At 38.1% G+C, this 25,935-nt stretch overlaps 1 pseudogene; it reads right to left on the reverse strand.

Annotated features, from left to right (window-relative positions):
• Window positions 8,008-11,615, reverse strand: LOC109234805 (annotated as a pseudogene).

Genomic DNA, 25,935 nt, shown 5'->3' on the forward strand with positions numbered 1-25,935 from the left:
TATATATATATATATATATATATATATATATATATAAAATTGAGAATAGTAAAGCTGATGTGGCACTCTCATATGCCAAGAATCTCCTTTATCTTTTTTTCTCATTTTTTTGGGGTTTTCCCCTTATTTGATATCTAAAAAGTGTGCAGAAAATTAAATATATCATATTTATGTCATTCATTATTATTGTCATTTACTTTCTTTCACACCCACGATGTCCCTTCTTTTTTTTTTTGGTAGAAAAGATAAACATTTCATAGATACTTGAAAGTTTACATGAGAGTTTGTAGTAGGATGCATGAGATGCATCAGCTGACGACAACTAAACTAACTACTAATCCCCCTTTATGGGGGCGATTTACATACACACCAGGGTGATTACCTAATACAATATTACTACTACTAGATACAATACTAGCTAGGGAACTACTATTACATAACACAGTACTTGATTTAAGTAGTCTTTGCCTGAGCATTCCAGCCTGATCTTGTTTATAAAAAGGGTTGAAAAAAGTTGGAGGAGAATCAAAAAGCACACAACTATCTTCCACTTGTACTGCTCCATATTTAGCTAGACAGTCAGCAACATAGTTTTGTTCTCTGTAGACGGTTTGCAATTTTGGATTATCCAGCTGTTAGAGTAATGACCTGCAATCATTGATTAAATTAGTGTATTGCATAATAGGTGTATTTACCATACCAAGTATTGCAGTTGCATCTGTTTCGATGATTAGTGGTGTGAGTTGGTGCTGGATAGCAATTTGTAGCCCCTTAAAAAGAGCCAACAATTCTGCCTGAATACTGGGACCATTTTTTGCTCTCCCTGCAAACCCTAGAATCCATTTACACTGTTGATTACGAAACAACCCTCCAATGCCACAGTTATGATGAGTGGTTGATGAGGAACCATCAATGTTTAACTTAAAAAATTGCCCAATTGGTGGATGCCATTTTATATAAAGAGGTAGTAATTCAGAATGTATCTGTTTAGTTTGTAAGGTAGTAGGATTCAGCAGCCTGTTTGTAGAGTAGCGAAATGCTGGATTGCATTTGGTGCCCTTCAAAATGATTTTTGCTTCGTATAACCCATAACTGCCACAAAGCAAAAGGTAGTAGGATAGAAAGTGGAATGCGTTTAAAAGAGGGTACCCTTTGTTCATGTATAAACTTATACCACCAAGAATTACTCTCAATATTTGTTGGATTAAGAAGGTGTAGTGGTGAAATATTTAGAGCAGTCCAAATTGCCTTTGCGTTATGACATTCAAAGAAAATATGATTTATAGTTTCAGGGACCAAATGACATTGAGTACACAAGGGTGAAGTAATAATTCCTCACCTATTTAGATAGACAGTCGTAGGAAGTCTACCATGACATAATAACCATAAGAAAAAGGAGATTTTAGGTGGTATCTTGAGCTTCCAAATTCACTTGTAATTGAAGTAATTATTACTATTTGTGTGATTGAATTCCGTTATAAGGGCATGATACATAGACTTCACAGAGAATTTCCCATTATGAGTAAGTGACCAATAAAGTTGGTCATATCCAGTGGGCAACTTCGCGAGATAAAGATCATTGATTTCATTTAAAGATGAAGGTAATAAAATGGTAGTTTATGAAGGTGCCATTTTTGATTTACATAGTAGTCAGACACTAGCTTTTTATCCCCACCTTGAGGTGGGGGTCCTGAAATATAATTACGAACTAATGAATTTTGAGTTAGCCAAGTTTCATTCCAAAAAAGAACATGTTTACCATTAATTATGTTCCATTTATAATCCAAACGACAATGTGACCAACCCTTAAGAATATTGGACCAAGTTCTTGAAGGATGCTGCTTTATTAAAAGAGATGGCCTTAGGTAAGGTGTTCCAAAACTGGTTTTAACCTATTAACAATCATCTTTGTTATAATCTTATAGATAGTATTGCAAAGGATAATAGGTCGAAATTGTGCAATAGTGGATGCATTCTTATTTTTAGGGATTAAGCAAATGAAGGATGAGTTTATAGTAGGGTCAATGTGATGGCCCAGGAAAGCTTTATGACAAAAATATTTTACAGAGTTCCCTATGATATGCCAATATTTTTTGATAAAACAACGGATGAAGACCATCCGGTCCAGGTGCCTTAAGAGGTTGAAAAGAGTGAACAACAGTAAGGATTTCATGATCCTGTACTGGAGCTATCAAACAAGATTGCTCTTTATCAATTAATACATTATAAGTATGTACTAAGGTGACACTACTAGATTTACTATTTTGAGTGGTAACCAGATGATGATAATATTGAGTAATATTATCACAAATTTTGTAAGGATCAGTAATTCAATTCCCAACTAAATCTTGAAGTGCAGTGATACGATTATGCCTTCTACGATTTAGTGTCGTGAGGTAGAAAAATTTAATATTTGCATCACCATTATTCAACCAGTTAATGCGAGATTTTAACTTCCAGAAATCCTCCTCTAGTCAGAGTATTTCATTATATTCTGACGTTAATCTTGTCTCTAAATTTTGTAAAAAAATACTAGTAGGATAGTGAATGGAAGCTTGAAGACCACCTAGTCTGGCCAATATCTTCTTTTTACGCTTAAAAATATTCCCAAAACTATTTTTATTCCAAACTTGGATATCTTCCGCAAATTGATCAATAGCTGGAAGTAAGTGTATTTTATCCAACCAAACTTGTTCAATTACTTTAGTGAAGGAAGGATGTGTAGTCCATATAGTTTCTAACCGGAAAATTCTTTTCCTTGGCAAGGAGCAATGTTGTAGTTCAACTTTAATAGGACAATGATCAGAGTGGGTGCGGGGAAGGTGTGTTACCAAAGCGTCAGGATAGTTATTTATCCAACCATAATTAGCTAACACACGATCTATACGTTCAAGAATATTAACCCTATTATGTCTACCATTTGTCCAAGTGTAACGACTTCCCTTAAATCCTAATTCTGTGAATTTACAGTAATTAAAACAATCTAACAACTTATTTGCTCTAGAATTATTAATAGGGAGGCCACCAAATTTATCTACTGCATGTACTATCTCATTAAAGTCCCCCCCAATCAACCACGGTCCCTTATAATTATCAAATATACACCTAAGATTATGCCATAAGGTGAGCCTAGCCGCTAAATCATTACTTGCATAAATAGCACTAAATAAGAAAGTAAAGGGTAAAGGATAAACCTGGACATGGCAGTGTATTTCTTGGGTAGAGGTGACCACCTGCTCGACAGTTAAAATAGCAGCATTCCATAGGATCACAATCCCACCTGAGTGCCCTATAGCAGAAACTTCAAGCATACCTGTGAACTCAAAATCATCCTTCAAAATTTGGTGTGATTGGCAATAAGTCTCTAAAAGAACCACTAGTGAAGGTCTATTATAATCCAATAAAGAGCGAAAATTCCTTCTGAATTCCACTGATTGAGCCCCTCTACAGTTCCAGATTATGAAATTCATCTGACTTATATTGGATTCATTGGGACCATTACTGGATTTTCCTGGACGAAGCCTCAATGTGGGGAGAAATAACATTGCATATTTCCCCACCGCTGGGTTTGTTGTTGGCCTTAAGCGGAATGATGTTGCAAGCAAATTTTGCGGGCACCTTATGAAAATCTTTCTTTCGAATTCTTCCTTCTGGACAAAGACTTTGATTCCATCCAGACATGCATGGATTGGTCTTGTCTCTCTATTGTATACGATGGCTGCGTCTAATTCTTCTTGAAAATTCACTTCCTGTACTTCTTGTTCTTGTGGATTGTGATGCTGTGGAGATGGAGGAGTAGGTGTGACTGGTCTCAAGTGAGGTGTGTGAGGCTGTGGCTCCCAGTAGGGCTGAATCCAAGGAGTGTTCTGAGTAGGTGGAGGATAAAAGGGCTTCTGTATGAGAGTTGGATGGAGATGTGTATGGTTCCAAACTGGAGTGGGTAATGGCAAAGATTGGTAAAGTGCAAGATGGGGTGCCTGCATCATGGACCAATAGTACCGAGCATAAAGATCCGTTCCCAATTGCATCCCTTCCGTTACTATTTGGGCTAAGTCCCTTGGATGATTGATGAGGATCGTCACTTCCTGTTGATTGACTTCCATGGTGAATGTCAATGCATGATTGTGCAAGCCTACCCCTAGCCAAGATGCTAGGAGTGTTTGTGCATGTGGGGTGTGAGCCGTGTAGATGATGGAATTGGGCTCCATTATGAGATGCTGTGGTGGGTGGGAGGGGGAGATGGGATTGTGGTGTAGATGTTGAGTATTCTGCCTTGTGGGTGTTCTTGGTCGTCTGAGATGGTTGAGGAAGTTGAAAGAAAATATTTTCTACAATGAGAGTCTCTGGGATTGAATTAGTCAAGAGGTTAGAGCCTATATTTGGTGTACTAAGAGGAGACAGAGTAAATTCAATGGCTGTGGGAGTCGGTTGAAAAGATTGACAAGAGGGTGGTGTATATGACTGGGGGATAGTAGCGGAGGACTCATTATGGCCTATTTGCATGGCAATAGTAGCTTGAAATGATGGAGTGCTGCCGATATTTGAAGGAGGAGGTGGACTATGGTTTGCTAGTTTTAGGGGATGGTTATCTTGTGTAGGTGAAGACGGTGAGGTTTGGGATTGGGGCATGCTTTGCATGTGAGAAGTGTTGTCGTGTCCATTTGCATGGGTAGGACTAGGATTTGGTTTTTGAGGAATAGTAGGTTTTGAATTATTTCCTGATTGGACCGAGTGTTTAGATACTTGAGTGGTTTTTGAGGTTGGCCATTAGTAAATAATTGATTTAGCAAAGGGGTATCATTAGTCGGTGCATCTTTTAATAGAGAACTAAATTTATTAGTAGTTAAAACAGGGTTATAGGAGGGGGTTAACTCAGAACCAATAGTAGGAGCATTTGCAAAATGATTTAATGTTAACTTAGCAAATGGAAGAGTGTTAGGACTAATTATTCCTTGTTTACCTGACGGACTTCCCACCCTTGTCACCACTGGTGGTGTTGCTGGCAATAGATTAGTCGTGTAAGTAGTTCGTTTGAGTGTCGATTTTTTTGAAAATTGAACAAGCTTCCATGCTTCACCAGTGGAGTTAGAGTTACTGTCATTCATGAGCTGTTCCTTCTGGGCATTCTCCATTGAAGAATCAAGCTTTACAATGTAATTGCACGTCCGTTGATTATGCCCCATGCGATCGCACTTAATGCAAAGTAAATTTAATCCCTCATAAAGAATAATTTGTGTATGATGACCAATGTATAAATGAGTCTTTAAAGGCTGATCAAGTAGTACTTCTACACATAATCTAGCATATTGTCCTCTAGTAGTGAAAGAAGTACAAGTGTCCATTGATAAGAATTTACCTATTTTTTGACCTACTCTTTGCAGAATTTGATAATCGTAAAATTCTGTAGGTAATTCGGGTAAACGTAACCAAACCGCGGAGGTTGTTAATTTTGTCTCAGAAGCCTTAAACTTGGGTTCCCATTGACGAACGGATAGAAAATGATTTAAAACAAACCAAGAGCCACCCTGTAAGGCATGAATTTTGTTTTCCTCTTTTTGAAACTTTAGTAGGAAAAAATCTGACCCTAAGTCTATTAGAGGAAGGTTTTCAGTTGGTTGCCATAATGCATAAACTTTTTGCCGAAGTAGTTGATGCTCAACTTTACGACCAAAAACCTTAATAATCACGTACGACATGTTGCCATGGTTGATACAGCCTATGTTTTTCCTCCACAGATAAAGGTATAAAAAATAGAAGGATCATTTGGTGCATCAAATTCATCTGTATTCTCCAAACTATCAGGGATTAGTTGGGGAGATATAGGCTGTGGCAAAGAAAAGTTATTAGAGTTTAAAGTTTGGAGATATGATTTGGCCAAGGGAGGAGAAGCAGTAACTGGGTCCTGCCTGTCAATATTCATACTAGTAGTTATGTCAGAATTATGATTGGGGGGAGTAGATGATGGTGAAGTCGGAAGAGGGCTTAGGTTATCCGGTGGTTTTGGTGGAATTGAGGTGGAAGAGTAATACTGTTGGGAGGTGTTCATTGGGAGAATTTTTGGCTTTTTTTTTTTGAAAATTGTACGATTTACTGTTTACGATCTGATGTCCCTTCTTTATTAAGGCCTTCTCTACTTATAATGGGTATCAGTCAATATCTCTTCTTTTCATATACCCATGTTCCCTTTCCCATAAATCTCATTACTTCGATCACTGGTAAAGTAAGTATAATTGCATACCTGCAGCTTGCAAAAAATCTATAAATATTACTCAAGCACATATTCTCTTCATTTCAAAACCCAAAAAAAAGAGTTCGATCTCACATTTTTTTTTCTACCCTTCAAAGGATTAGAGACGAAGATAGAAAAAAGAGTCTCGTGCAAAAAGTTCGTTACTGTTTCGTAGAAGCTTGCCTTGACATTGATTGATGAAAATATGAAAAAGAAAAGGTTTGGCTAGGAAGCTGGAGATGAGTTTGATAGAGTGGAGGAGAAGACTTGTTTAAGATTGCAAGGGCATTTAACCGAAGAGTTTATGGAAGTTCTATTCTCCTTTCTTTTTCTTTTTAAACTCCTTTCCTTAATACTATTTGTGATGGATTTATAGGAGGGTTATGGATGTATTGGGATGGTTAAAAAAATATGAAAAAGATAGAACTACAAGGATTTTGCAGATAATTTAGAGAAAAAAGAGGAAGTTGTTGATTTTAGACGACAATCAGGAGAATAAATAAAAGAGAATATTAACAAAAGGTAAGGTATAAATAATAGGAGGTGGCAATTTGCAAAGGTTATGAAGGAGGTGATGTGTGATTTTGAAACAAAAGAAGGGAATGAATATAATAAACCAGAAAAAAAAGAGAAATAAGGAAAGGGAGAAAAAATAAGGAAGGAGAGAAAATTAGTATTACAAAATGTCAGAATCTTTCCATCTTGATTCCATCATCCACGTCCATTTGTGACTAAGATTTGTGTTCATTTGCATTCCTTCAGTTTGGGGAATTTATTTACGGAGTACTATTACTTTCTTTATTTTTACTTTTTGCCTTCTTTTGTTCTTAAATTAAGGATTTTTTGAAAGGCAATTATATTCTAACTTATAGGTATATCTAATATATATTAAATAATAAAAACGTGTATAAAGTTATGTTTACCTACATAATTATTTTTGCAAAATAGATATAATAATGAAACAGGTAATTTCACCTAAAACTAATTATTTAGTAAAGTTTAGTATGTTTAGATGATAAAAACTAGAGAAAAATATTTTTGAATTTTATTTTAGGAAAAATATTTCTGATGTGAAAGAAGAAATTTAGTATGAGATAACACTGTTATAACTTGCTACTTTTTATTTTCACAAGATAAAGTTTGATTTGAATTTTTGGCTTCATTTTGAAAAGCTTTATGAAATACATCTTAATTAAAATTATAAACTTGTATCTTAAAATATCTTTTGTAAGAAAAGTGGAAATTATTTTAGTAGTCGCCAAAACTTACTTTTTGTTTATTTTTAATGTTGAAGAATAAGAAAAAAAAATTGTAACTCCAACCGCGCGAAGCGCGGTCCATTTTACTAGTGAGATAATATATCTTAACATTCCCATTCTTTAATTCAAAAAATACTGTTAAAATAGGCTGCAACTTCGTTCATTTGTATTTAATATTTCTGAGAAAGCACGGGAGAAAATATTATTGATATTATTGACATATTAAAAACAATACAATGAGCCCTATATATATATATATATATATATATATATATATATATATATATATATATATATGTATATATACATAACATGTCCTACTCCTAATACATATGGGATTAGGGTTATTTACTCCTATTTACATAACTATTCTAACACTCCCCCTCAAGCTGGTGCATATAAATCATATGTACCGAGCTTGTTACATATGTAGTTAATACGAGGACCAGTGAGGGACTTGGTGAAAATATCTGCAAGCTAATCATTCGACTTCACAAACTTTGTAGCAATATCTCCCGAGAGTATCCTTTCTCTGACAAAGTGACAGTCAATCTCAATGTGTTTAGTTCTCTCATGGAACACTGAATTTGACGCAATATGAAGAGCAGCTTGATTATCACACACAAGTCCCATATGACTAATCTCACCAAATTTCAACTCCTTGAGCAACTGTTTGATCCAAATTAGCTCACATGTCGCCATAGCCATCGCTCGATATTCTGCTTCTGCACTAGACCGAGCAACCACATTCTGTTTCTTGCTCTTCCAGGACACCAAATTTCCTCCTACTAAGACACAATATCGAGACGTAGAACGTCTATCAGAAGGTGATCCTGCCCAATCAGCATCTGAGTATCCAACGATCTGCTCATGGCCTCGATCCTCAAACAATAAACCTTTGCCTGGAGCTGATTTTATATACCAAAGAATGCGAACAACTGCATCCCAATGACTATCACGCGGAGAATCCATAAACTGACTCGCAACACTCACAGAAAAGGAAATGTCAGGTCTTGTCACTGTAAGGCAATTTAATTTACCAACCAACCGTCTATATCTTGCAGGATCGCTAAGAGGCTCCCCCTGTCCTGGCAGAAGTTTAGAATTCGGATCTATCGGAGTGTCAACATGTCTACAACCTGTCATTCCTGTCTCCTCAAGAATATCTAAGGCATACTTTCATTGTGAGATCACAATACCTGAGCTAGACTGAGCGACCTCAATACCCAGAAAATACTTTAGTTTGCCCAGATCCTTAGTCTGAAAGTGTTGAAAGAGATGTTGCTTCAATTTAGTAATACCATCCTGGTCATTGCCGGTAATAACAATGTCGTCAACATAGACCACCAGATTAATACAGAGACTCGAAGCAGAATGCCGACAGAATACAGAGTGATCAGCTTCACTCCGAATCATACCAAATTCCTAGATAACTGTGCTGAACTTACCAAACCAGGCTCGAGGAGACTGCTTTAGACCATAAAGTGATCGTCACAAACGACATACAAGGCCACGAGACTCCCCCTGAGCAACAAACCCAGGTGGTTGCTCCTTATAAACTTCATCCTCAAGGTCACCGTGTAAAAAAGTATTCTTAATATCCAGCTGATAGAGGGGCCAACGGTGAACAACATCCATGGATAGAAAAAGGCGGACTGATGCTATCTTAGCCACGGGAGAGAAAGTATCATTGTAATCGAGCCCAAATATGTGAGTATATCCCTTGGCAACAAGATGAGCCTTAAGACGATCAATCTTACCATCCGGACCAACCTTGACTGCATACACCCAACGACAACCAACAGTAGATTTACCTGAAGGAAGAGGGATGAGCTCCCAAGTACCACTCGTATGTAAAGCAGACATCTCGTCAATCATAGCCTGTCACCATCCTTGATGAGACAATGCTTCACCTGTAGACTTAGGGATGGAAACAGAGGACATAGAAGATAGAAAAGCATAATAGGGTGATGACAAACGATGATAACTCAAACCGAGATAATGGGGATTAGGATTAAGGGTGATCCGTATACCTTTCCGAAGTGCAATCGGTGTACTAGGAAGAGACAAGTCCGCAGTAGGAGCAGGGTCAGGTGCAGGACGTGAACCAGCTGGGCCTGATGCTGGGTGCGGACGATGATGATATGTCAACAGTGGTGTTCTTGTGGCAGGGAGTCTAGGAGGAGCCACACTAGACTCCCCAACGGTTGGAATGGGTAAGACATCTGTAGCGGAAGGTGAAGGAGGAGCTATAGTAGACTCGGGTAAGACTTCTGTGGCGGAAGGTGAAAGAGGAGCTATAGTAGACTTCGTAAAGGTCGGTATAGGTAAGACCTCAGATATATTAAGGTGGTTAGAATGGTCAGAAGAGGTAAAGAAAGGTTTAGACTCAAAAAATGTGACGTCAGAGGACATAAAATACCTAGGAAGATCAGGTGAGTAACAACGATATGCCTTCTGAACACGAGAATAACCAAGGAAGATACACTTGGGAGCACGAGGAGCTAACTTATCTTTCCCAAGGGCTAAGTTATGAACGAAACAAGTGCTCCCAAAACACGAGGGGGAACAAAGTATAAGGGTGATTGGGGAAACAATATTTGCATACGAAATTTGATTCTGGATGGGAGAGGAAGGAATCCGATTAACTAAATAACAAGCTGTGAGAACCGCATCGCCCAAAAAATGCAACGGAACATGAGATTCAATGAGAAGTGTGCGAGCAGTCTCAATGATGTGCCTATTCTTTCTCTCTGCAACCCCATTTTGCTGAGGGGTATAAGGACAAAAGGTCTGATGAATAATTCCTTGAGAAGTCATAAACTGCTGAAATTGAGAGGATAAATATTCTAAGGCATTATCACTGCGAAAAGTGTGAATAGAAACACCAAATTGATTTTTAATTTCAGCACAAAAATTCTGGAATATAGAATACAACTCAGAACGATCTTTCATTAATAAAATCCAAGTACATCTTGAATGATCATTAATGAAACTAACAAAATAACGAAATCCTAAGGTTGAACTGACTCTACTAGTACTCATATATTAGAATGAACTAAAGAAAAAACAGACTCTGCATGACTCTCAATACTACGAGGAAAGGAGGCTCGGGTATGTTTCCCGAGCTGACATGACTCACACTCTAATGTAGATAAAGTAGACAAACTAGGCACCATCTTCTAAAGCTTGGATAAGCTTGGATGTCCTAAACGTCTGTGAATTAGGTCCGGAGGATCTGTAACTAGACATGCCTTGGAGGAATTGAATGAGTTAAGGTAGTAAAGGCCTTCTGATTCAAGTCCTGTTCCAATCGTCTGCCCCGTACTGCGGTCCTGCATAATAAAGGAATCATCAATAAAATATATACCACAATGGAGGGTACGAGTCAAACAACTAACAGATGCAAGACTGAAAGGACAACGGACATAGAGAACGGAATCTAGAGTGACAGAGGGTAGGGGATTCGCTTGTCCAACTCCTTTTGCTTTGGTTTGAGACCCATTGGCTAAAGTAACAGTGGGAAGAGACTGTGAATACGCAATATTTGACAAAAGTGATTTATTACCAGAGATATGATCAGAAGCGGCTGAGTCCACAACCCATTGTCCAAGAGTACTAGATTGGGAAACACAAGCAAAAGAAATACCAGCAACAGAAGTATCAGTCTGAGCAACAGAGGCTACTTGTGGAGATGTCTGCTTACTTGCTCGATACTGAAGGAACTCATTATACTCCCCTTCAAATAAAGAAAATCCCTGGTTACCTGTAATCTCAATCTGAGCAGCATAAGAATTTTTGGGTGGGCGACCACGTAAAGAATAGCACACGTCACGAGTATGTCCAAGTTTATGACAATAAGAGCACTTGGGTCTAGATCTTCCAAAACGACCTCCTCCTCGTCTATTCTCCATAGTATGAGATGCCCGATTGTCCACTGACTAGGATACGAGGACAGATGTGTCAAGTGTCTGTGATGAGCTCACTAGGTAACTTGGTGCTGCAGCAAGGAAAAGTAATCGAGAGAACAATTCATCAACTGTGGGGACAGCCGGACTAGCCAAAATTTGCTCACGTACTAAATCAAGGCCATTAGGGAGTCCAGCAAGTGTAAGAACTAGAAACATCTTCTGTCGTTGCTCTTGTTGCTTTTCAATACTAGCAGAAACTAGCATCAACGTCTCAAATTCTTCCATGACTGCCTGTACTTGTCCCAAGTAAGTAGCCATATCCAATTCCTGTTTCTTCAAGCTTGTCATTCGCGATATTACATCATAGAAACGAGATATGCCATTAGTGTATAAATTACGAGCCTTTTGCCAAACTGAATAACATGTCTGGAATGGACGGAACAAGGGCATCAACTTGGAATCAATAGATCGCCACAAGATACTACATAACTGAGCATCGACCTTCTCCCATAATGTTTTGGCCTTTTCATCACCTTCGCTAGCCTTTTTTGTTAAACGATCTTGAACTCCTTGACCTTTACACCATAAATCGACAGACGAAGCCCAAGCTAAGTAGTTTGAACCTCCCATTAAAAGTTCTGAGGTAATCATAACACCGGAACTGCCAGAACCCGGATTTTTAGACCCGAAAGCATCGACTCCCAAAGACATCGTTGGATTATCACCAAATAACAGAAAGAATCAACTGACAACTCGCTGAAACAGATGAAGGAAACACTATTTTTGCCAAAAAATTACTGTAGCTGCCGGAAAAAATCAATGTAGTCGCCGGAAAAACTCAAAGTGGTCGGAATCAAACAAAAACAGTATGGGTGGGGTCGGAATTGGTACACGACCCAACTGTTCCGAAGAAATTTTTTCAAAAAGTGGCCGGAGGGTGCTGCACGCGCCGGCGCGTGGGCTGCTGTTTGCCGGAGATTTTTTCTGGGGTTTGGTCGCCGTACAGTGGCGACTCTTGTGGTAGTGTTGGATTTTTCACAACACTGACAGAGACAACGCAAACGCAAACAGCCTTGAAAAAGTCACCGAAAAAGGCTTCCGGTGACTGATTTCTCTTCCCGGAATCGCTAGAATTTATGCACAGCAATAAATCTCTCATAATTGTTCTAATACCATGTGAGAAAGCACGGGAGAAAATATTATTGATATTATTGACATATTAAACACGATACAATGAGCCCTATATATATATATATATATATATATATATATATATATATATATATATATATATATATACATAACATGTCCTACTGCTAATACATATGGGATTAGGGTTATTTACTCCTATTTACATAACTATTCTAATAATATTCATGATTGTTATAGCAATATTTTTTTGTTAATTTTAAAGTTATAAATATTAAAAAATAACTAAATGACAAAATTATATTTAATGTGTATGATATAATATACGTGTTATCCATTATTAATTATTTAACTTTTATATTACAATTTATAAATCACCTTAAGACTTTGTGCGCATGTGAAATATTCAAATTAACAATACACAAGATGGTTCAAACCAAATCGGAAAAAATGGAATTGACATATTTGATGATTCTTCCGTGGTTAGAAACTACAAAATTAAAATGAAGACAAAATTTCTAACGTGTTAAAAACTTGGAAACATTTAAGGAAAATACTTACACAATTTAAATATGGAAAAAAGTTATATAAGTAAAATTAAACTCAATTTAGATTCCTAAATATTAAGAGCTTCTACCTAGTTCAAATAAGGAAGAATATAATAAATAAAAATTAGTTAATTATAAAGTCCTAAATATTAGAAATATAAGTAAATTACAATTACAAATTTGTCCAATTTGAAATATATTTTTAAAGGGCAAAAAAGGCGAACGATATTTCGCTAAGGGCCTTCGTGCTTTTAATATAGTATAGATAGATGGTTATAAACATATACGACTACGTGAGCGGGTATTCAAGATAATTCTTCATTTGTTATGAAACAATAAAAGAAGAAGAATAGTATTGCAGAGAAAAGTAGGGAGAGAGAATTCTTATTGATTTTTGGGATGATTTACAATGGGGTAAGACCCCTCTACTTATAGGGAGAGAGTGACTTAGCCACCAAGTAATAAACCCTAGAATCTCTCTAAATACATGCATTCACCATAAATAAAATTTTATTTATAACACTCCCCCTTGAATATCTATTCAACAGATAATGTGCCTTGTTAAAACCTTAACTAAAATAAAACCTAATGGGAAAAAAAAATTCTAGAAAAGTAAAAGGAGTACACATATCTACAATACGCCTTTTGGTTACCTCGTTAAAACCCTTGCAAGGAAAACCCAGTGGGACAAAACCTTGTAAGGGTGTTTACTGTGAAAATGGTAATAACAATTAAATTTGATTATGAGACTCTAAAAATACGTGATCTATTTTTATGCCGGCTGTTAAGTAGTTGATGCTATGTGTGAGACTTAGAAACGAGATAAGAGTTAGGAATAAGGTGATGACCGAACCGATAGGTTAACAATCGGGGCCTCGAGCTTGTCGATTCGGGGGCCTCGAGGTCAATTCCGGTGTTCGGCTGGGAGCTATTGAAGTCAGTTGAAGAGCGGCTAACAGTTATAATAAAATCAACGAAGGCTCTTTATTGCCACCGATAAGCAATAAATGATGAACAACAATGAAGACAATAAATGGAAGCAATAATATCAAGAGAATGTGTTAGAGAGTAGAGAGAATGTTCTTATGTATTTAGTATGGAACAACCGGATCTCTACAAAATGACAAGGATCCCCTTTATATATGAGAGAAATCCCAACATAGTACAAAATGCATTAATTACAAAGATATGGAGATGAGACAGCTAGATGACGCCCTGATTCGGGTTCAGAGTAGCCCACTAGACTTTAAGGGTGTTTGGATTGGCTTTTAAGCTGTTCAAATTAGCTTTTAAGCTCTTTTTAGTTTTTTTCTGTGTTTGGGAAAGTCAGAAAAGTGCTTAAAATAAGTTTAAAACTGCTTAAAACAAGCCAAAAGCAATAAGTTGGACAACCCCAACTTATTGCTTTTTGGCTTAAAAGCTATTTTTGCTGAAAAACCACTTTTTTTAAGCCAATCCAAATAGGCTCTTTGTCAGCCCGAGATATGTGCCTTGGGAACTCCCCATTTCTACCATAGCCGGGGTCAACATCGTCCCAAGGTCGAGCATCGACGAACCTCGAGGGAGGAAACTCGACTGTAGCCTTGTAGCCTCGAGCCTTCGAGATGATCTTCCGAGGTGCCTCGATGGCGAGGAATTGGACCCTCCGATTTTACCATATACAGATAGTCCCCGCGTTTCTTGGAGACGAGCGATAAGAAACGATTTTGACATCCAACTCTTCGGACTTCCCGTGATGATGTCATATTGATGATATCACACTTATGACTTAAGCCTTCGCGATAATCGGGACATCCCATGGCCTTGTTTTTTGGGCGTCATTCAATGCGCTGCCGATTCCCATTCTTCAAAGTGACAATATCGCTTTCGATTCAGTTTTCAATAACGCATTGATTGCGCCTGCCGATCCGTCTTTCAAAGGCATTGATAGCGCCGTCGGTTGCGTTTTTCAAAAGAGTATTGATTGCGCCCGCCGGTTACTCTGCCCTTTTTCTATAAAATGGGGCTTTCTGGAGCCAATTCCTCATTCAAGTGTTCTTCAATCAGCCTTTCTCCCATTTCTTCTCTCCATCCTCATCCACTGTTATCCACTATGTTTGAGGCCCATGGCCTTAAGGTTATATGGCAGCATTCTCATCAACCGCGCCATGGTCTTTTCCCTGGGTTTTCCTTTGCCGAGTGAGATTATACTATCTTGTCGTTATTGTTGTTACTTCTCTCATCGTTGGCTCGAGATGGTGAGACAGGGGGTGGGACTATTTCTTCCGGTTTAGGAGGATGTTTGGACTCTACACCGCTGCTCGGGATGGCGTTCAGACTATACACCGCTGCTCACCTCCCTACTCTGGCCTGGTGTTGCACTTCATCTCCTTTGAGACGCTGTTGGCGGGGGGATCGAGATCAGGCCTCCGGATATACAATTTTCGAGGGGGCGGCGGTCGAACATAACGCCGCCGAGAATATACCCCCGAGAAGAGCATAGACTCTTGGCTTTTGTCGTATATATTTTTTTTTGCTTCTTTGTTTTTGTGTAAGGACCCTTCGTGGGCTTTTGTAATCTTATGTATGGACCCCTCGTGGTCTTTGTAACCATTGTTTATTAATGGAAAAGATGTTTCTCCAATTCATCTCTGATTTATGCATTATTTCCCTTTGCCTGCTTTTGTGAAGAATCTGAATGTGTGTATCTACTGACTGGTATGGATACCGAGCCCGGGCGTAAGTATTTATTTGGCTCTTGATTGATTAACATGGCTCCCCGCAGAACCCTTTGCCGTTCCTTGGACCGAGCCTAGATTGAGCTGATAAACTCGGGCCATCAGGGCCCTAACTTCGAGTTGAATAGAGACTGTCTTTAGGCTTTCGAGAGCAGTCTCCGAGTGGGGGTTTTATCAAATCCGGACCACCTGGAAACTTGTTTTGAACTTAGTGTAGATTGCTTTAAGGCGTTGTAGATAGATCCCGGGTGAGGGTTTACCCGGGTTCAGATGGTACCTAGGGCCAAACCCATGTGAGTAGAGTTTAAGCGCTTATTTTCCTCATGAGAGAAGCCCTCGAGATCGGGTACCATCTTGGTAGAGGTCCTTGAGATCGGGTACCACCCCGGAACTTGCAATGATGCCAATGGCTTCTTGAAGCCTAACTTCTTTTTGATGGAGGTCCTCGAGGTTGGGTACCACCTCGGGACTTGCAATGATGCCAATGGCTTCTTGGAGCCTAACTTCTTTTTGATGGAGGTCCTCGAGGTCGGGTACCACCTCGGGACGTACAATGATGCCAATGGCTTCCTGGAGTCTAACATCTTTCTGGTGGAGGTCCTCGAGGTCGGGTACCACCTCAGGACTTGCAATGATGCCAATGGCTTCTTGGAGCCTAACTTCTTTTTGGTGGAGTTTCTGCCATTTCCTAAGGAATGGAATTTTACACGTAAATGGTACATTCGTGCTGTGGTAGTTTTGTGTATGGTGAAAACGAGCTTCGTAAATGTGCCTTTTTTTCCTTTTCTGCAGTGATTTCGTGGACGCCGAGCGAGGTTCCCGATCTGCCGGGCTGGGTTTGGAAGTTTGTGACCCACTCGACTTACAATGAACGTAAGTGGCGATCTTTATCTAAGGATTGGTGGAAGGAAAAACACCACGGTACGTGCTATGTAATTTGCTCTTGCCGCCTTTTTTCTCGGAAGGGCGCCTTTTCTTTCTGCATGCTAACTCTGTTATTGTAGGCATCGGGGAGCCTTCTGAAGCGAGGCCGTGCCCCTTTGGAGAGGAAGAAGGGTTGCTGGCTTCTGGGCTAAAGAATAATAACAATAAGCAAGAGATACCTCTGCATGGCGACGGTTCTCAAAGCAAGGTGAACCTGGACCGGGGGCCCGGAGTGGAAATATTGATTGAGCCTGCCACGCCCGTGATTTCTGGTGTTGGCAAGGCAGTCTCTCCTTCGATGTCGCCCTCTTTTTCCATCGAAGGTACTTCGAGGGATACTCGAAACCCGGGATCATATGTGCCGAGCGCCCATGCCTCGACCGGGGTCGATTCTTTCGGAGCTGAGGGAGCCAGGCTAGCAGATGTGCGCTCGGTTTTCGCAGAAGCCCAGCGACTTCACTATCTGGTGAGTTTTGGCACATGCCCTTCGAGTTTCGTGCCCTCCCTTCCTTATTGAGTTTTTCTTTGCAGGCTTTTGACAAGCTTAAGTCCGAGCTGCTTCGCCGCGAGGCCAGGCTGCGGGAAGTTCTGGATGAGGAGAAATCCCTCAGGCTCCTTTGTGATGAAAGGGAAGTCGAGCTGGCACGCTTACATTATGAGGCGAGCTGGAGCTTGAATTATGAGAGCTATTTAAAGGAGCAGGTAGTTTTTGTTCCGAGCGAGTGTGTGTTCTTTCTTCTAGCTCCTGAGGCTGATGTTTCGTTTACTTCAGTTGTAGAAAAAGACGGAGCACCTGGAGCGCCTTCGGTATGGATTTGACCGATCCAAGCGCGAGTACGATGAGTTAAAGGCTTAGGCGGATGCTCAGGCTCCAGCGGAAAAGGGTGCTCTAGGGAAAGCCTCTGCCTTTGAGGTTCAACTTTGCTTAGCTCGTGATAATAACTTGGTTCGAACAGACATGATTACGAAGCTCGAGTCTGAGCTTTTGAAGATAAAGGCCGAGGTTGTGGACGCTCGGGCTGAAGTTGTAATGAGCTGAATTAAGGCCGACCAGAGAGTGGCGATCTATTTGAAAGATGCTGCCGATGCTCAAGCTGAGCTGAGAAGGATTCTCAACTGCGAGGGCAGGAGCAAGGAATATGCTCGGTGTAAGTCTCGAAGGGGAACCCTCGAGGAGATCCACACTAGGGGCTTCGACCTCTCGGGAGAGGTGAAGCGAGTGAGGGCGGATGAACGAGGCGCTAGGTCACTTCTATCCGACGTCGAGGATAGCAAGGATGAGGCTGACGGGCCGTAGTCCCCAAGGGGAACGCAGAGTTCCTTTTCTGATTCTGTATGTAGTATTTTCAGAGTATGTTGTAAATGGAGCTTGTGTTTTTTCGTACATATGTACAAAAGAAAACCTTGTGGTTTTATTTCTTCTGTATCTCTTCCTGTCTTGAATTTAGCCAGATGAGATGGTCTTTTAGTTAGAAGGAATCCTTAGACTCGTAGCATGTCCTTGAGGCTCATTGGGCTGGCCCGTAGGCTCTTACGCGCTTTAGCNTAACATTCCCATTCGTTAATTCAAAAAAATATTGTTAAAATAGGCTGCAACTTAGTTCATTTGTATTTAATATTCATGATTGTTATAGCAATATTTGTTTTGTTAATTTTAAAGTTATAAATATTAAAAAATAACAAAATGACAAAATTATATTTAATGTGTATGATATAATATACATGTTATCCATTATTAATTATTTAATTTTATATTACAATTTATAAATCACCTTAAGACTTTGTGCGCATGTGAAATATTCAAATTAACAATACTCAAGATGGTTCAAACAAAATCGGAAAAAATGGAATTGACATGTTTGATGATCTTACGTGGTTAGTACTACAAAATTAAAATGAAGACAAAATTTCAAACGTGTTATAAACTTGGAAACATTTAAGGAAAATTCTTACACAATTTAAATATGGAAAAAAGTTATATAAGTAAAATTAAACTCAATTTTAGATTCCTAAATATTAAGAGGTTCTACCTAGTTCAAATAAGGAAAATTTTAATAAATAAAAATTAGTTAAGTTTTAAAGTCCTAAATATTAGGAATATAAGTAAATTGCAATTACAAATTTGTCCAATTTGAAATCTATTTTTAAAGGCCAAAAAAGACGAACGACATTTCGCTAAGGGCCTTCGTGCTTTTAATATAGTATAGATTTTGTAGTTGCTCATGACCGGTGACATCCCGATGTCGGGCTTGTGTTATTTTCTTCTGCACCGGTTATTTAAACTTATATTATGAGATGTTAATTAATGACTTAAAATGACTTTTATGGGATTCTGGTTGGATTTGGATTTGTGTCGGCTGGCCTAGTTTCACGATAGGCGCCATCACGACCGGGTCGATTTTAGGGCCGTGACAGCAACTCTTCAGAATGACTGTTTATGCAAATCGGCCATATCATAAATGCCATAACATAAATAACTATTTACGCATGTTACACCCCGTAAGTTTAACAACCTTGATACCGCTATATATGTATATATATGGTATTTTGAGTGGAACGTTTTTGTAAAAAAAATGGTTTGAAAAATATGATTTTATATAGTTATTAATATTACTACTTTCGTATATGTTTTAAATTATACCGATAATATAAGAAACTTTATAAGATTTTCTTTATTGTAAAGATAGAAATTATTTTGCACAAGAAAATAAGATTATCTTTTTACTATTTTAAGAATTAAGCGTACGAGAATATTAACTCTTTATATGAGATTAGAAAAGCTACAAGTTGAGAAAATATATGTATTTTTACATGGATATTTTAATAAAATAATAGTGTGTATTTATTTTATATGGTATCACATGACTATGATAGTAGGGTGTATAAAGTGTATCAAAAATAAGTAGAATTTTAAGTAATTTGAGACAATTTTTAATTATACGGGTAATTGATTAATTACCGGGAGACGAAATATTACCTAATTAATTAATTGGTTATGGGATAAAATTAAAACCCACCCCACCCCCACGTGGCAGCCACCCTTTCTTCAAGTGATGACTCTTAATATAGTTGATATGGTGGCAATCAATTCAACATCCCTTTTAACTCAAAGATAGATAATAGGAAAACATGTGAGACAAATTTAAGAATCTACATTCCTTCCCACAAGAATTTCCTTGTTGCCTTATAATTTCTTTTGCTATAGGAAGTTGGATGGGGAACAAAAACTAGGTAAATGAGATGCTACAGGGTTTGGATTTTGTTTAGGGTGACTCTTCCTTGTTTGACAAATACTGCATTTTCATCTCTCCAATCTTCTAGATTACAGGATGTTGGAGTTCACCATCTTTGATTCTTCCTCCCAAAGACAATCCTAAATTTTTAGTGGAAAGATGACCACCCGGCATCCACGTATCATGGTGATCTCACGAGGATTTTGTACGCCAGGCCAAAACTAATTCGATCACATCTCGTTGATCCGTAGGGGAAAAAACAGCTTCCAATCACATCGATGTTCTGACTAAGAGTTGGTTCGATCACCTTTGCGGTTCACATAAAATCAGTGTAATCTTTCTAATAAAAAATCGGCTTAGGTATGTTAAGGCTATCCCTTCTTTCTTTTTGGCATGATCCATACGACACGAACGAAACGAGCAAATGCACAACTTTCATAAATGACTATATTCATAGAAATACTAGGGGTGTCTATATTCTTGATTCCCCATGTGAATTATTATTATATCTTCTGTTCATGGGTCTCGGAAAAATACGTACTTGATAAAGTTTATCCGACAGGCATATTATTTTTATGATATTCCGAGAAATCTTATTAACATATTTCTTATGCATTTCATGCATTTATACATGTACATTGACCCATGACCAGACGGCGTTATATATATATATATATATACACACACCTGATCAGCTGGTATACGTTGATGATTTTGCCCACAGTGGCCGGGATGATATGATGGGATGCCCTCGGAGGCTTGATGATGTTATTAACACATGTACCTATGCACGACATGACATTCATACGCATATGCATGACACTATAAGTATTTCATGATCTACAGAACTATCCAGACTTACAGGTTGAGTCTTTTACTCCATGTTTCTTCCATGCTCTTTATATATTTATTTACATGCCTTACATACTCAGTGCATTATTCATACTGACGTCCTTTTATTGGGGACATTGCATCCATGCCTGCAGGTGTAGATAATCGGTTTGACGAGCCCTCATAGTAGACGAGGTTAGCATTCAGCGAAGGATCGGTAAGACTCCACCTCATTCGGAGTGCAGCCCAGTCTACGAGTCATCGTGTCAGAGTTTGGCTACGAACTTATGGGTAGGCCGGTGCCTTGTCCTGTTTGATGTTTAATACTCTTAGAGGCTTTGCAGTCTGAGGTTCATTTTGTACAGTATGTCAGAAGCCTTGACGGCCCATGTGTATTCATGTTTTAAGAACAATGGTTCATTCATACAGTGTTTACCCACTTATAGTTAACACTGCGAGTTGTGGCCATGTTGGCCCATGATAGTTACAAAGATAAAAAAGTTGCAAAGTGGTTCGCACGGGCCAGTGCGGCACCGGGTGCCAGCCACGCCTCCCCAAGTTTGGGGCGTGACAACGCAACAATAAACCGGAAATTCAAGAGGGGGTTTAATTTTCAGTTACAAAACCGGAAAATGGATAACGGATAACGGAAAAACGTTTAATATTCCGTTAGATTTAATATTAATATTTAATAAAATTTCTGTTAATATTTACTATTAACAAATAAATTTCGATTCCGAAAGCCGAAGCCGAGCGACGACAGCGGCGTGAGGCTTGCCTTCTTCTCAACTCTTTAAGAGCTAGAAGAAGAGCAATTGCTTATATACCCATAAAACATCTTTTCCTCTTCCAATATGGGACAATGGATTTAACAATATAATACAACTAATTTTAATGAAACAATAAATTCTAACATTATTTTACGATAACAATACAATACGATACAATGGGGAACAACCATCCAAACAAGCTCTTAATTCAAAGTTTTAGATTATTTCTATTGTTAAAAAATAGGTAGTCTTTCTATCTATTTTTATAAGGATTTTGTACTTTTTTTCCTTTTCCTATAAACTTTAATATTGTTCAGCGAAAATAAGAGAGTAAACTCACAACGAAAAATATTTTTGGAATCCAAAAATTCTGGTCCAAAGCAAAGTCTTTACTGGCCTTCCCTTGAGCCACCCTGTATAACACACAATATCACCTAAAACTCCTTCCCCGTTTAACCAGTACAGTTACAGCCGTAGTAGCAAATAATGAGTGAATTTTTGAGCTATAATAACGAAGGGTATTTTCGTAATCACGGCGTCCCTGTTGCTTTGATTAGCAAACACGTGTCACTCACTTTTTCACACCATCTTGTTTGTTTCTTGCCTCTCTGGGCCTTCTTACCTGCTTCTTTCAGTAGTTTACGGGAGTTTCTTTATATTAGGTCTTTATTTCAAATTTAGTGTTTCTTCCCCTTTGTCTTGGTTGCAAAATCCGTAATACAAGGGGCGGACGAGCTTTCATATCTCAAATATAATATAGTCGTAGTGGAGGTAACCTCATGCTTATTTTAATTTTAATCATATATTGTAATTAGATATAGTTTGCTAGATTTAATTATGCGTATCATCTATAACTTAGATTATTTTCAAGTACAATGTTCTTTAGTCTTTTTAATTTTTTTTGATGAAGTTATTTGATTTCTGATGTTGTGATAGTACGTCTACCTTTTACCCATCGTAAAGACAAAAAAGAAAATATAGTTTTAATTTGATCGGCTATGAGTGCACTAGCCCCCTTATGCAAAAGAAAAAAAGAAAAAAAAGTAAAAGAATTTATTAAATAAGCGTTCACTCAATCACTTAAACTAAAAATAGAGTGCAAATATATAATATATATGCATAATTCTCGTCTAATATGTGTATAATCATGTTAAATCAAAGTATAATCTGTGTATATTAACCAACAAAAGTAAACAATGAATCTGCTATTCTTACAAAGATCCCAAGAAAGTAGTATTAGTGTCCCATGTCCCATGTGTGGGTCCGGCCTAAAAGTGAATTAGCCATTTCCCGCCATTTCCAGGTTCCTCCACCGGACTTCATTGCTGCATACGACGCCGACGTAGTCAACATAAATGATGAGCACTAGTGCTTTAACTTGACCGGGATATAACATTAGTAGTAGTAATTATTAACAACATTAATAAAACAAATCCAAAAAATGCATATTATAGGAATTATATTCGACTCAATAATTAAGAGTATGTCCTTTTATTTTGTTGGAATTCCTCTAGAACTAGTCCAATTCCACCTTTTAACACTATGGTAGTGAAAGTCACAACACTACAGAGACCTCCTAAGTCCTACCTGCATGAGTTCCTGGAAACGTAACCTTGGTTAATGAACAAAATTTATTGTCACGACTCAAAATCAAGCTAGTCATGATGACACCTAATCTGACTCGCTAGGTAAGCCAATTTAATAATAATCCAATTCAAAGGAGATTTACTGAAAGAAACAATGATAATATAACTGAACTTTTTTACAAAGATTTTTTCAAGGATTGTAGTAAAAATCATGAGCTTCTAAGATTTAGAGTTTACAAAGCTGATATGAATTAAATACATCGTCCATTTGAGATATACATGAACAGATTGAAAATTCTAAAGCTACCAAGAAACAAGAGGTAGTTATGACTGGAACACATATACATCTTCAATTCCAGCTCCCGCTATACACAGCAACATCAACATCCAAAATCTACACGCAAGGTGCAAGAGTGCAGTTTAAGTACAACCGACCCCATGTACTCAATAAGTAACAAACCTAACCTTAGGTTGAAAGCAGTGACGAGCTTGGACAACGGTCAGAGTCCAACACAAATAGCCAACATCAACTCATAACGATATAATAAAAGTAGTACAAAAAGCAACTCAAAGATATGATGCTCAGCTCGTTCACGGTTACAGAAAAATAGGCATGCTTTTAACGCATAACAGTAAAACCCAAATATTTCACCGAAATTACCAAAATACGAGTAAGTCGGAAATCTATGATTTTTCCCAAAAACTTTCAACAATAGATAAGATATTTCTATCTCGGATAACATGAGGAAGTACGTCCCTATGCCTACATGTCAATGTGCATGTGAAGTCGTAAATGTCACAAAATCGTGTAACATGAGGGGATGCATCTCAACGCCAGTATGTCAAGTATACATGTCAAATGCAATGCATCACAATGATGAACTCATGTACTCATGCTCTCAGAGTACTCAATCTCGCTGTCTCACACTCCGACTCATCGCGCTCAGTCACTCAGCACACTCTGTCTCTCAGCACTATACGGTGCCTGCTACAGCGTGCAACCCGATCCCATCGATAATAATAACGCCTATAAGGCCTACTACAACGTGCAACCCGATCCACATATAGCCATAAGGCCTGTTGCGCGCGTGCAACCCGATCCACATATAGCCATAAGGCATGTTGCACGCGTGCAACCCGATCCACATATTTCACTCACAACACGGCTCTCATGCCTCAGCTCAGGCATCAATCTCTCCAGTCCCCCGGGCTCACAAATGTCATGCCAATAAGCCAAAACAATGATAACATGTTGTGACAACAAAGACTGAGATATGATATGCAAATGAATGACTATGACTGAGTATGTAACTGCAATTTAAGCAAATAATTCAATAGTAGATATGACCTCAGTGGGTTCCAACAGTATAAGCATATAGCTTAACATGGTTTCTAACATGGATCACAACTTAATTACTCTAACACGTAGAAATTTCATAGATAAAAACAAGATTAGGTAGCTACACAGTACCACATAATCAACCGAGTCATAATTCACATGGTGTACGCTCAACGCCCGTCACCTAACATGTGCGTCACCTCCACACCAAACACATAACACGTATATTCATGGATTCTTACCCTCAACATCAAATAAAAAGTGAATGGAAAGATGTGAGCTGCTCGAGACATGACCGAAGTCACGAGCATAGCATTTATTGCTTTGATCAAAGGATAAGCCGTAGAAAAATGAACTAGCACCTGCAGCTAGCAAGCATCAAGGTTCAGATCAGAGTCTGCATCAAGAACTAGTCGAGAGTCAAGATCAAGTTTTAGAAGACTTATAGGTAGGAATCTTGTAACTCATAGCTGATAGGCTTGTTTAGTTTCTTTTTGATTTTGATTATGGCGTAATAAGGAATTCAACAAGCAGTAACAACATCAACAACAATGAAATCACATCTCTTCGGTGGTCACAACTACCAAAACTTTTCAGAATTACACTGACCTGATTCCTTTATAGTTAAGGATATGTAGGCAGCCTTAGAAGCAAGGTTCAGTCAAACTTTTTCAAAATGCTTCCCATAGAGTATCAAACGGGCAAAAATTGCTCAGGATTGCTCACTTTATCTTTACCAGAAAACTCTTCGTGTTTTCGAGCAAAGAGGGGCATCTGTGAGCACGTAATTTTTGCCCTATGTTTAAAATACTCCTAAAATAGTCCACAATAATTTTAATTGCTTTTATGGAATTTTATGAGTCCCTTCTCTATTATATTTTGGTTTGTTTGGCATTTAGTTGCAATTATCATAATTAGAAATATCTTTAAATCATGAAAAGTTAATTTTTTTATATCTTTCATTCATTGCATTTTTAGACTTTAATTGCATTATTAAAATACATAAAGATCATAAAAAATGTATTAGTTGCTTTGTCTTGTTTTTACATCTTTAAATATAATTAATTAGCTAATTGGTTAATTAATAAAGTATTAGGTAAAATAGATAGATAGTTCGATTTTACAATATAATTTTAATTAGGGAAATTAAATGAAAGTGTTTTAATTTAGAAATTAGAAGAAAGAAAGAAAGAAAGGGGCTGCTATGGGGAGAAATTAAAAAATAGCCAGATTTACAAATGGTCGTTCAAAAATAGCCCAGTTTCAAAAGTTATCGAAATTTAGCCACTTTTCATGTAAAGATAAATCTGAGCGAAAATACTGTTCAAAACCCGGAAAATACGCTAGTATATTATGCTGGAGTTCCAGGATAAGTATGCTGGAACTCCAGCATAATATGATGGAATTCGAGGATAAGTATGCTGGAACTCCAGCATAAT

The sequence above is a fragment of the Nicotiana attenuata genome, chromosome 11 (assembly GCF_001879085.1).
Source record: "Nicotiana attenuata strain UT chromosome 11, NIATTr2, whole genome shotgun sequence".
Lineage (NCBI taxonomy): Eukaryota > Viridiplantae > Streptophyta > Magnoliopsida > Solanales > Solanaceae > Nicotiana > Nicotiana attenuata.